The sequence below is a fragment of the Hylobates moloch genome, unplaced genomic scaffold, assembly GCF_009828535.3.
Source record: "Hylobates moloch isolate HMO894 unplaced genomic scaffold, HMol_V3 SCAFFOLD_11, whole genome shotgun sequence".
Lineage (NCBI taxonomy): Eukaryota > Metazoa > Chordata > Mammalia > Primates > Hylobatidae > Hylobates > Hylobates moloch.
The window spans coordinates 80,510,490-80,524,372 of NW_026652286.1; the positions used below are offsets into that span (position 1 = coordinate 80,510,490).

At 42.5% G+C, this 13,883-nt stretch overlaps 1 protein-coding gene across 1 annotated transcript in view; it reads left to right on the forward strand.

The window, feature by feature from the left end:
* Positions 1 to 13,883, forward strand: part of RAB39A (RAB39A, member RAS oncogene family) — a 36,264-nt gene that overhangs the window by 20,120 nt on the left and 2,261 nt on the right. The gene's annotated exons all lie outside the window — the stretch shown is intronic.

The following is a 13,883-nucleotide window of genomic DNA, read 5'->3' on the forward strand; positions in this document are numbered from 1 at the left end:
TCCTACAAACTTCCAGAGAGGAAAAACAGGACACATTAAAACAAAGATCGATCAGGAATCAGATTGGCTTGAGACTTTCCAGAAACAACAGTGGAAACTGAAAGGCAGTGGAGAAATGACTTTGAATTTCTGAGAAAGGAACAGCATCAACTGGCAAAAAAAAAAAAAAAAAAAAAGGAAAATCTGAGCGAATTCTGTCTTGCCATATTATCACTCAACTGTGAGAGCAGAATAAATCAATATGCAAGATTTCAAAATATTACCTCATGCAGCTGTTTTTAAGGAAGCTACTTGAAGATGTGCTACACACACATACACACACACACACACACACACATAAGTAAACCAGGGGTGAAGAGGACATGGGGTACAAGGAACAGCTCTACCTCTGAAAAAGGCAAGGGAACCTTCCAGGAAGATGGTGAAGGGAGATCTTAGGATCACGTGTGTGCTGCAGATACCAAGGACAGCCATGCGAGATTGGAGCAGGGCAGAAGGTTGTAGGAGAGGCCTCAGGAAGATGAAATTGACAGAAAAGCTAATGGAAATAAACTTCTTACAATAAGGCAACTGGCAGAGAGTTTGAGATTGAATTATTGAGAAGTACAAGGAAAATTTAGCAAAAAGAAAACGAGAAAAAGACGATGTGGTAGGGACATTTAGTGTTCATTCATATCTAATGCTTCTTTTTTTCTGGACACATGGGAGGATTATATTTCCCTTCCCTATTGCACTTAGGCAGAGTCATGTGAGTAGTTCTGGCCAGGGGATTTGAGCAGAAGTTGCATGTGGTGATTTTAAAGCACAGCCTTTACCCCGCACCCCTCCCCAGACCGCCCCCAGTCCAGAGGGATTCTCAGTCTGTCGCCCATCCCCCAGGCTGGAGTGCAGTGGCGTGATCTCAGCTCACTGCAGCCTCAACCTTTCCGGGCTCAGGTTATTCTCCCACCTCAGCCTCCCAAGTAGCTGGGACTACATGTTAGCCAGGATGGTCTTGATCTCTTGACCTCGTGATCCGCCTGCCTCAGACTCCCAAAGTGCTGGGATTACAGGCGTGAGCCACCGCGCCCAGCTGAAGTTTGCGTTTTTATAAGTTATCTATACACTTACCACACATCCTCACTTTTCCCATTCCCCCAACTTGTCAATATTGTTCACCATAACTTTAGTAAGGTCATTTCTTAGCACTTAGGTTACTCTGACCATGTAGATAGTTTTCATTGTTGAGCCCTGGAGTACACTTTGACTTTCTTTTCCCTTCCTGCAGAACTTTTCCTTCCAGTTAATTATCTTGCATTTTAGTCAAGATGGGCCAGGTTATGCTACAGTAACAAACAACTCAACTCTCAATAGGAAGAACATTAAAGAATTTGGGGCCAGGCCAGTGGCTCACACCTGTAATCCTAGCACTTTGGGAGGCCGAGGCAGGCCGATTGCTTGAGCCCAGGAGTTTAAGACTAGCCTGGGCAACATGGTGAAATCCCATCTCTACAAAAAAATACAAAAATTAGCTGGGTGTGGTGGCACGTGCCTGTAAAATCCCAGCTACTCGGGAGGCTGAGGCAGGAGAATTGCTTGAACCTGGTAGGTGGAGGTTGCAGTGAGCTGAGATTGCGCCACTGTACTCCAGCCTGGTGAGAGAGTGAGACTCCATCTAAAAAAAAAAAAAAAAATAGAAAAAAGAACAAAAAGAATGATGTTTAAATGACTTGAAAATAAAAGCTGAATAATTTCAGAAATAAAATGAAATGAGAAAAGGATTCACGTCAGTTACAAATCCCAGGATGTGGAAAGATACTTGAAATCATATGAAACAAAGCCATGTAGAAAAACCCACACGGAAACAAGCAGCAGTCGCAGAAAGGGTGGGAGAATTATAACCCAAGAAAACATATCCTTTCATTATGTTAGATCACATAATCCACTGTGTTATATGGAATATAAAATAATCTTGAGAAGCTGGTCATTGTCTCATTATTGTGCTGCAAAAGGATACCAGAAAGCCCTGGAATAAGTGCCGAAGTCTTTTATACACTTTCTGGTACCATATCAAATAGAAAATAAGCATCCTTTCATTATCACCTTGAAGACAATTAGTGAAGCTAGAAACATTTCTCATTAATTTCCGAATAAATTATTTCCATTTTCACACATAACTTGTTCTGCCTTCCAGAATCCACTGCAAAGTACGATTTGAATTACTACCCATTTAAATGCATTAGTTCTTTAGAAAATGTGGATGATTTCAGCCAGGCGCAGTGGCTCACACCTTTAATCCCAGCACTTTGGGAGGCCGAGGCGGGCGGATTACAAGGTCAGGAAATCGAGACCATCCTGGCTAACATGGTGAAACCCTGTCTCTACTAAAAATACAAAAAAAAAAAAAATTAGCCGGGTATGGTGGCCGGTGCCTGTAGTCCCAGCTACTGGGGAGGCTGAGGCAGGAGAATGGCATGAACCCGGGAGGCGGAGCTTGGAGTGAGCCGAGATCGTGCCACTGCACTCCAGCCTGGGTGACAGAGTGAGACTCTGTCTCAAAAAAAAAAAAAAATAAAGAAATAAAATGTGGATGATTTCACCTATATGTGTATAGAGCGTGCAATTTTCGGCCCATTTCTCCCCTTTTGACTTTACAAATCCCTACTATAAGTATTGAAAAGAGATAAGCTTTTTTTATATTTCTCTTTTATTCTCCCATTTCCTCGCATTTGCATGCTGCCTGGGCACAAGCTAATGAGGTATGAACATATTCAGCTGTTTATTTACAAATACTGGTAGGACTCATGCATGCCCAGTTCAGTTTTAAACACTAGGGATACGACGTTTAAAAAGAAAAAAAGTCTGGGCGCGGTGGCTCATGCCTGTAATCCCAGCACTTTAGGAGGCCAGGGTGGGCAGATCACTTGAGCTCAGGAGTTCAAGACCAGCCTGGGCAACATGACGAAACTTCGTCTCTACAAAAAATACAAAACTTAGCTAGGCAAGGTGGCAGGCGCCTGTAATCTCAGCTACTGGATGCTGAGGTGGGAGGATTAGTTGAGCCTGGGAGGCAAAGGTTGCAGTGAGCCAAGATCATACCACTGCACTCCAGCCTGGGCGACAGAGCGAGACCCTGTCTCAAAAAAAAAAAAAAAAAAGAGAAAATCCTTGCTCTCGTAGAGCTTATCTTCTAATTGGGTTATAACAAAATAAACTGTAAAAATTATATAGGATATCAGAATGTATTAATTGCTACAGAGGAAAATAGAGTGTAAATGCTGAACAGAGAGTCCTAGGGATGGTAAGAAAGCATCACTATCATAAAATGATTATCTGTCATGAAAGAATAATAAAAGGTAGCCATAGGGGAATTGATTCACATATTCAAAGGGGAAATATGACCCATTACATCTTGTCAATATATATATGGCCTCTACAACCACAGACTTGATTTTTGATGGAAAGACCCTGGAATTACACAAAGAAAAAGAATCTTAAGGTTGTTTGTATGAAGAAAGAATATTCTAAGTTACAAGTGCCAAGTTTCAGGATCTTAGGTGAGGGCAGGGACTGTTAGAGTCAATACTAATCAAAGGAGTAGGGAGGCTTGTGTTTTAGCCTCTTGAAAACAGTGCTGAGGGCCACAAGGCAAGTGAAGCAAATAAAATAAAGCATCAACAGAATGACTGTTCCCAGAAGGGCAGTAGGAATGTAATGTCATGCTGAAAAACAGGCACCCACAAGGCTAATGCATTCATAGGCTACTTGATGCCAAGAGACTTTGGCATCAAAGTACTTTTGTCCTGTAAATGCCTATTTTACAATTGGCAAAGCCACAAGAAAGGCATTTCCAGGGTGGGAACATCTGGTTCATTTTACCTAAGGAAGTCAGCAAGTGCTTACTATTTTGTTGCTTTTTTAAGAGGCCTGTGCGTATCCAACAAAGTTCATGATAATAACACATAAGATCTATATAATCTTGCCATTTTCAGATTTTTTTTTTTTTTGAGACACGGTCTCAATCTGTCACCCAGGCTGAAGTTCAGTGGTACAGTCATAGTTCACTGCAGCCTTGGACTCCTGAGTTCAAGCGATCCTCCCACCTCAGACTCCCAAAGCATTGGGATTATAGGTGTGAGCCACTGTGCCCGGCATCTACTATAAATAATCTTGAGCAGTCCAGGGCCTATAGAGTTTTGTCCTTCATTTAACAACAGCATCTTATCTTCAGTGCCTTTTAGGAAACTAGACAACTATTTAATCTGAGATATCGTTTACATTTTTTAGAACCTCAGTAATCATGTCATTTGTGTAAAATTCCAAATTCCCCAATAGATCATTCACACTTGATTGCGTTAATCATATATTAAGTAATTCTTTGTAAATGTATGCAAACTCCAGTGCTATCAAATAATCCCTTGTCTATATATTATTTTAGGAAAAATAATTAAAGAGAGGAAAATCAAACAGTTAATAATGCTTACATAAGCCGGGCGCGGTGGCTCAAGCCTGTAATCCTAGCACTTTGGGAGGCCGAGGTGGGCAGATCACAACGTCAGGAGTTTGAGACCATCCTGGCCAACACAGTGAAACCCTGCCTCTACTAAAAATACAAAAAAATTAGCGGCGGGCGCCTGTAGTCCCAGCTACTCGGGAGGCTGAGGCAGGAGAATGGCGTGAACCCGGGAGGCGGAGCTTGCAGTGAGCCGAGATGGTGCCACTGCACTCCAGCCTGGGGGACAGAGCCAGACTCTGTCTCCAAAAAAAAAAAAAAAAAAAAAAATGCTTACATAAACAAGGCAACCATTTTGTCTCATTATGCTAAAGCAAATATGTATAAGAATGAACCTTGTGGATGAATAAAGTATGGCATATACATACAATGGAACATTATTCCATTGAGTAGAAGGAAATTCTGTCATAGGCTACAACATGGATGGACCTCGAGGACACGGCACTAAGTAAAATAAGCCAGTCAGGCCAGGTGTGGTGGCTCATGCCTATAATCCCAGCACTTTGGGAAGCCGAGGTGGGCGGATCACCTGAGGTCAAGAGTTTGAGACCAGCCTGGCCAACATGTGAAACTCCATCTCTACAAAAAAATACAGAAATTAGCTGGGTGTGCTGGCGCATACCTGTAATACCAGCTGCTTGGGAGGCTGAGGCTGGAGGATCACTTGAACCCAGGAGGTGGAAGTTGCAGTAAGCTGAGACCACACCATTGTGTTCCAACCTAAGCAACAAGAGCGAAACTCTGTCTCAAAAATAAAAATAAAAAAGGCCAGGTGCTGTCACTCACACCTGTAATCCCAGCACTTTGGGAGGCCAAGGAGGGCGGATCATGAGGTCAAGAGATCGAGACCATCCTGGCCAATATGGTGAAACCCCATCTCTACTAAAAATACAAAAAAAAATTAGCTGGGCGTGGTGGTGCGTGCCTGTAGTCCCAGCTACTCAGGAGGCTGGGGCAAGAGAATCACTTGAACCTGGGAGGTGGATGTTGCAGTGAGCCGAGATCATGCCATTGCACTCCAGCCTGGCGACAGAACGAGACTGTCTCAAAAAAATAAATAAAAATAAAAAATAAAACAAGCCAGTCAGAGAAGGACAAATACTATATGATTCCACCTATACATGAGGTATCTACAAACTCACAGAAGCAGAAAGTGGAATGATGGTTCTTGGAGGCTGTGGGCTGGGGAAATGGGGAGTTGCTGTTCATAGGGATAGGATTTTATCATGCAAGATGAGAAATTTCTAAAGATCTACTGTACACCTTGGCACTTAAAATTAACAATGCTGTACACTTCACTGTACACTTAAAAATTGTTAAGAGGGTCGATCTCATGCTATGTGTCCTTCACTACAGTTTTTTTTAAAAACTTAACTTTAGTCTTGTAAAACTGTGGTGAAAGATATAAAAGATTTGTGAGCTTGTTTGGTACCATTTTTTTCTTACAAAGTCTATGTTGACTCAATCGGTCAGGTCCTTGGTTGCCTGCAACAAAACCAGCTTGAGAACCTTATTCAAAAAACAGAGTTAGTAGAAGCATGGTTGAGGTGCAGAGACTTGATGGGAAGGTGGAGGCCAGGCTTGGAATGAATCAAAAGATCCCAGGAGTCTGGGCAGTAAGAACTGCAGGAAGCCAGTGTGGTCCCCATGATGCTGTTGCCCCCTTTCTGCCTGCTCACCCTCTGCCATAAGAAACTCCAAATGGCTAGTCGGCAGCTTCAGCTGCTAATTCAGTAGAAGCATCACGGGGTTTTCTAGTGAAAGCATTTCTCCCTTGAATACTAAAGCCTTTATATCAGCAAAGTTCAGAGTCACAGGGATTAGATGCAACAAAAAATTTTAGTGACTCATTAAGTGGAATTGTGGGAGGCACCATCACCGTATTTTCACCCTTTGCTTCCCATACCACAGCTTCTGTTTATGGGAAAAAAATACCACCTACTATCTTGCTCACTAATTTAGAATGTAGACATCCTGAAGGATTATGCTAAAATCTTACAAGATGTCATCTCCTGGAAATGGGCATACCTACCTCTTAATAACCCATTTCACGGTTTTATAGGGCCAGACACCTCTAGATGATAGTGGTGTGATATGATCAATGAATCCCATGGCATCATTCCATTTCCCTATCTCCACCACTGTTAAGTGAATTACTTGATCTGTGGCAATGTGTAGGATACGATGACTATGTATAAGGCATTCTATGTTCATGGATGGTGGTACTAGCATGGCCTAAATCCAGATTAAATATATTACAATGAGGACATATCTGTGTCCCCTCCATAATGGTCCCCCAGAGTAAGGTACCATATTCAGGATGTCGGTAGCTACTGGAAAACTGGGCAGTAAGCAATAACAGTTCAGGCCAACCTAGGTAAGATTAAGTCTATTGAGCCCAGGTACAGTTCCATCTCCCTACCATGAGTTCAAAGTGGGATAAAAATACCGATTGATAATTACAGGACAGGACATTTTGTTCCATTGATTATTAAAATTTTTTCATGGAGGGGTCTCTCGGTGGCCATTCACATAAGATACAAGAATGCACATACTCTAGACTCATCAACAGACCTCTTCCTCAAACCTAATTACCAGCCCCCTGATCTTGTTTTTTACCCAACATGCCAAACCCTTCGCCTCTGCTCATGAGTTGGTGTGGATCTTTACCTACGTCTCTCCATCTCTTCCTCTGGAAAAAGTAAACAGTGAGATGTAGCACTAGAGGTTCCACAAATGGAACTTTTCCACTGACCTTCAAGTTCTCCATTGAATGTGGCTTACTGATGCTAGCATATTGTTTAGAGCCATTTGTAAGACAGACTTGAATTTTTTTCCTCTATAATTATAGGGAAATCCAGATAAGGCCATGAGTTGAGAGGGTGCTGTAAGAATAGATGTGCTGGGTCTGTGAACTTTGTTATTCCAGGTCCATTCAGGTCCCACCCCATATTCCTTCCTATATATGCGACCTCTCCTTGGTGATGAAGCTCCAGCCTGGTGAATCAGAACACCCAGCTTATGATGGACATTCAGATTGCACAGTCACTTGGTGTTCCACCATTAGGCATTTAGTCTCTATCAAAGCCAAGCTGTAAGCCAAGAATTATTTTTCAAAAGTATAATAGTATTTGACAAAGAAAGCATGCTTTTTTTTTTTTTTTTTTTTTTTTGAGACAGAGTCTCGTTCTGTCGCCCAGGCTGGAGTGCAGTGGCCCGATCTCGGCTCACTGCAAGCTCTGCCTCCTGGGTTCACGCCGTTCTCCTGCCTCAGACTCCCGAGTAGCTGGGACTACAGGCACCCGCCACCATGCCCAGCTAATTTTTTTGCATTTTTAGTAGAGACGGGGTTTTACCATGTTAGCCAGGATGGTCCCCATCTCCCGACCTTGTGATCCACCCACCTCAGCCTCCCAAAGTGCTGGGATTACAGGTGTGAGCCACTGCATGTGGCCAAAAGCATGCTTTTATTCCAAAATGCCACTTGTGTAATTGTCCAGTGGAGGCTTCCTGGGCCTGATGGAGCATTCCAGGCTGCTAGAGGTACTTCAGGCAGGCACCATTAGATCTGATGGACCATGGGACAAGTGGGCTTGCACTGTAGCTTGGACCAGCCGAAGGGACTTCTCTTGCTTTCAGCTCTATCAAAGCTAGCAGGCTTTTGGGTTTCCCACTTAATGGATCAGAGAAGCACATTATGCTGATAATGTTTCCTCCAAAATTAAACAAGGTTCACACCTGTAATCCTAGCACTTTGGGAGGCTGAGGCAGGCGGATCACCTGAGGTTGGGAGGTCAAGCCCAGCCTGAACAACATGGAGAAATCCCATCTGTACTAAAAATACAAAATTAGCAAGGTGTGGTGGCACATGCCTGTAATCCCTGCTACTCAGGAGGCTGAGGCAGGAGAATTGCTTGAACCTGGGAGGCAGAGGTTGTGGTGAGCTGAGATTACACCATTGCACTCCAGCCTAGGCAACAAGAGTGAAACTCCATCTCAGAAAAAATAATAAAAAATTTAAAAAATAAAAAAGTTTCGCCAAGTATTATCATTTTTTTTCTTGGTAGGGGGTATAAAATATGGTAACTTTTCTTCTTTGGAGAGGTTTCATCAACATACCCCTGATTAAAGGGCTCCCTTCCCCCAAGAAACTTCACAGAGATTGCTGGCTACTGTATTTTCATTGGTTATGTCTTTAGGATTATGTATTTATGAATATATAATTTATCCACCCCCTCCAACACTGATAATGCTCATAACAACTCAATGACCTCAGTGTGAGAACATAAGACCACACTAGTAATAGATATAATGTTGGACACCTTTCTTTTTTTGCAGTGCTAGTATCTCTTTCCCTCAAACTTCCTCACTCTCTCTGATGTTTCTCCTGTTTTCACAACAGCTATGTAAGTGGCTTAGGCCAAATCAACCATTCATTCATTCACTAAGGTGCACTGAGTGCCCATTATGTGCTAGGTACTTGAAAACCATTGATATTCAACAGTGAGCAGTATTGACATGGCACCTGCATGCCTCTGATAATTAGCAAGCCAGTAGCATGGATCCAGAAAGAGGAAAGGAGGGAAAAGGATGCTATACAAGAGTACTGACCTTGAACACACAATGATCCTGCCCACAGCCTAAGAAACAGACTCTAGCCAAACAGAGCAGCCATTTATCCTTCTATGGAGTGATTAGTAAGAGGGTTAAAGTGTGCCTCCAGTTCTCTTTTATGGGGAGAGGAAGGTTGAATGGAACTTCCATTTCTTCCTATAGTAGAAGCATAAATGTGAGGAAAAAAGGAAGAGTTTCTCCTGATATTAGCAGTATTCCTTGGCAGTGTTGAGTGCCCACTTGGGATTGGTTATAATTAATTCATAGTGACACCAGCCTGCCTGGTTGAGTGATTTTCCCCGGAAACGTACAGCTGCATGCTGGACTGATCCAGAGACAGAAGTTTCCCAGATGAATATGACAGAGGGATAGGGGCTTGGAAATTAAGATATTTCCAAGAGAACAATTATAATGATGTCTCATTGAACTCAAGATATGGAAGAAGGCAAAGATAGGAGAGTATTAATGGATAGAAAGTGATAGAGTTGGTCAGTGGATTACAAATCTTGATGAAATTAAAGAATCACCACAATAAAAAAGAATAGACAGGCTGGCAGGCTGTGAGGTTTTGATATTTTTAGTGGACTGTGTAAATTTCCAATTTTGGAGGTAATTAATATTTCTGATGAAAAGGAAATGGATAAGAAAGGAAGGATAGAGAGAAAGGTTTATTAGAGATGAGGAAGTCAAGGAATTTGAGAAGTGACACCAGGCAGCTCATCCAAATGGATGTTGAAATCAGTAAGCAGAATGACAGGAATTGAAACAGAAAGAAAAACAAAGTGCTAAAATCTTTAGTACATGGAGAATGACCAAGCAGTTGGCAGATGACAGCAGATGACAGAGCCAGATGGCATAAGCCTCAAAGGAGCAGGGGATTTTTTTTACAACAGGGGTTGGGAAAGAATAATTATCAGGAAGTTGCACTGGGGAAACAGAAGCCATCTCCTCCTGATCTTAGAGAATGGGCAACGTGAGTGTGCTGCAGGGGAAGCAGTGTTCTCAGGGACCAGCAGTTTTCAATTAAGGCAAGGAGAGGACACTGTTCCTCTGGCAATGGGATAAGATTTGCTGATAGTGTAGTCTTCAAAGTATGAAAGAACCAGCAGCTTTCTTTTATAATTAAAACCAGATCTTCCACTTGAGAGGGACAAGGGACTGCTAGGAGCTTATAACCTCGATCCCTCTCCTCCAAAATTCACCTTCCCCATCATCACATCACCCTCACACTGTATTTAGGGGTTTTGTATCTGCTTTATCCTTCTTGCCAGAGAATAGTCACACCTCTTCATTCCGTCATAACACACGAGACCAGATTAGAATCCATGCCATTTATTTCTCTCTTCCTTCCTTGCTTCTGTTCTTCTTTTCTTCCCTCCATTCCCTGACCCCACAATTTTTTTCCTTCCCTTAAATCATCCATTAATTCAGGGAGACTTTTTTTTTTCTTTTCTTTTTTTTTTTTTTTGAGACAGAGTCTCGTTCTGTCGCCCAGGCTGGAGTGCAGTGGTGCGATCTCAGCTCACTGCAACTTCCGCCTCCTAGGTTCAAGCGATTCTCCTGCCTCAGCCTCCCAAGTAGCTGAGACTACAGGCATGCACCACCACGCCTGGCTATTTTATGTATTTTTGGTAGAGACGGGGTTTCACTATGTTGGCCAGGTTGGTCTCGAATTCGTGACCTCAGGTGATCTGCCCACCTCGGCCTCCCAAATTGCTGGGATTACAGGTGAGAGCCACTGCACCCCGCCCATTCAGGGAGACTTTCAAAGCCTAGAGGGAAATAGACACAACGTGTCATACTACAAGAGGTTGTTGCTTAAAAATAATTGTTATTCCTCATCAACTCTTGAGTTCCTTACAGGGAGGCCTCCCTACCTAGTGCTTTTAGAGTCTGTTCCCTACCTTCTCATAATTCCTTCAAGAACTTCTAGAGACCTTAGTGTCTCAACTTATGGGAGGAAGGTCAAGAGAAAGATAGCTGCTCCCTCAACACCTCTGTAAGACCTGCCTTTCAGTTCAAGTTTTGCGTCTGAAGCCCTGCTTCTTCCCCCAGATGATTGATATCAACAGTGCCCAATTGTTTTAGGAAAAGCACTACCTGCAGGACAACTATATCTGAATCTGAAGCCCCACAGATCCACACGCAGAAGCTAGAAATCAGGTTATTACATAGAAGTGACAGATGTTATATTGAGTCATTTTCTTCCTGACTAATCATTAATAAGGATTGTTTTATAATGTGTATTACATATACTTTGCTATAATTTTATTCTGTAGGATGATTTGCCAACTGTATTCTAAATGTGTTTTCAAAATTAAATACAATCAGTTAATAGGGTTGCTTTTTTAAAAAAGAAAATAAAAAATCAGTTTTTTGAAAAGATAGTATTTCCTGGCCGGGCGCGGTGGCTCACACCTGTAATCCTAGTGCTCTGGGAGGCCGAGGTGGGTGGATCACCTGAGGTCAGGAGCTCGAGACCGGCCTGGCCAACATGGTGAAAACTCATCTCTACTAGAAATAAAAAAATTAGCTGGGCATGGTGGTGGGTGCCTGTAATCCCAGCTACTCGGGAGGCTGAGGCAGGAGAATTGCTTGAATTTAGGAGGCGGAGGTTGCAGTGAGCCGAGATTGTGCCACTGCATTCCAGCCTGGGCAACAGAACAAAAACTCCGTCTCAAAAAAAAAGAAAAGAAAAGAAAACATAGTATTTCCTACAGTGAAAAACATGCCTCTGTGTAATACATAAGCATTTCAGCATTGAGTTTTCAGCCACAAAAGGCATTTTAAAAATATTCTAGTAATGGTAAATTAAATGGATAGGAGGGATAAAAGTAATGCAGACTTGGTGCTGAGTAAATTCAAGCTTTCGGTCTAAGAACATAGCCTTAATTAGATTTCTCTTAAGACACTGCACATCTGCCTAAATTCACACATATAAAGATGAGTGACAAAACAATAACAAATTAGTTATCCCTCAAAGTTAAAATATAGCAACTGCATTATTCATAGCCTGCCAAAGATGGTGGGAGATTTTTCTTATTGTCAATTTCTTTTCTTTTTTTATTTTTAGAATCTAAGCATTGGGTTGGTGAAAAACTCAATTTCTCTATAATACTATAGTCCTTGACAAAAGTTTTTCAAAAATAGCCACTTGGGAATCTCTCTACTAGGAATTCTGAGGAGAAACAGGGAAGCAGGAGAAATAAAAGAAAGAGGAGGTAAAATGGTTTGCACTCCCACAACAAAGCTATTTATGGCATCAGGTCGCTGAACTGAGCTGTGATTTCAGCAATGAGGACAAGTAGGAAAGTATGACGGTACCAAATAACCCACTGGCCATTCACAAAGATCTTGGTGCCTTAGGCAAGTAGTCAGATGAGTTTGCTAAAAGACCATTGACAAACTGGAAACAGACACATGGGATCTCTGGTTTATACAACATTTAGCACTTTTCCTTTCCAATAAGGTTAATTAATCCAATATTGGCCGCAGTGGCTCACGCCTGTAATCCTAGCACTTTGGGAGGCCGAGGCAGGTGGATCACGAGGTCAAGAGATCAAGAGCATTTTGGCCAACATGGTGAAACCCTGTCTCCACTAAAAATACAAAAATTAGCTGGGGGTGGTGGCATGCGCCTGTAGTCCCAGCTACTCGGGAGGCCGAGGCAGGAGAATTGCTTGAACCCAGGAGGCAGAGGTTGCAGTGAGCCGAGATCACGCCACTGCACTCCATCCTGGACGACAGAGCAAGGCTCTATCTCAAAAAAAAAAAAAAAATCCAATATAACAAACATTTTATGACATCTGTCATTTGCCATGCAATATGATTGACATAACAGCAAATCCAGTCAGCATATCGAGAAAATTAAGATAATCATAATGGCAGAATGCCAGTGGTTCAGAGGAGCTATTAGAAAAGTACCTAAGAAAGAGGTGAGTGGCAGGGAAGGCTGCTCAGATGATATGATTATTGAGCTGACTATTGAAGCAGAAATAGGAGTTTCTTAGACAGAAAAGGGGTAGAAGACATTCCAGATAGATAAAACAACATGTGGAGAGGGAAGAAACATAAAACAGTATAGCCTTGCCACCTTGCCTCATGATTCAGCCAGGAAACAGATGGCACAATTGTAGGTTAACTGAAAAGAGTTTAATGAAGTGATTATTTCCAGAGATACAGTCAGCATCAAGGATACTAATAAAGGATGGTGAAGCATTCAGAGCTAGCAACAGTGGGAAGCCATTGACCACCTGGTTGGAAGAGGAGAGGACAGAGAGTGGTATTACCAGAACGAGGTGACAGCTGTAGCCATGGGAGAGGGTCTACCCTACAGAAACCTTGACTAGAAGCAGAGGAATACCACCACTGCTAAGCCACAGCCGGCAGAAGCAAAGAGAGGGATAAATACTCTGAATTCTCTTTCCTTCTGTCTCCAGCTGGCGCCTCCCATTGGCTGAACCCCCCTGCAAGCCAGAGGGCAAGGGAGTTTGGGAAAGCTTTCTGTGAAGGACAGCTTCCTCAGGCTTAGAGAAGGATGGAGACTAGATCTGGAGAGACATACAGAGAATCGTTAGCACACCCCAGATTCATATCCCAGGTCCATACAGTCTCCTGTTTCTTGAATAGGTGTAACACAAGACTGTACCTGTAACTAATACTGTGACAAGTCTGCTGTCTTCATGAGTTTGGGCTGTTATAACAAATTACCACAGAATGGGGATTTAAACAAAAGAAATTTAGTTCTCACAATTTTGGAAGCTGGAAGTGGATGATC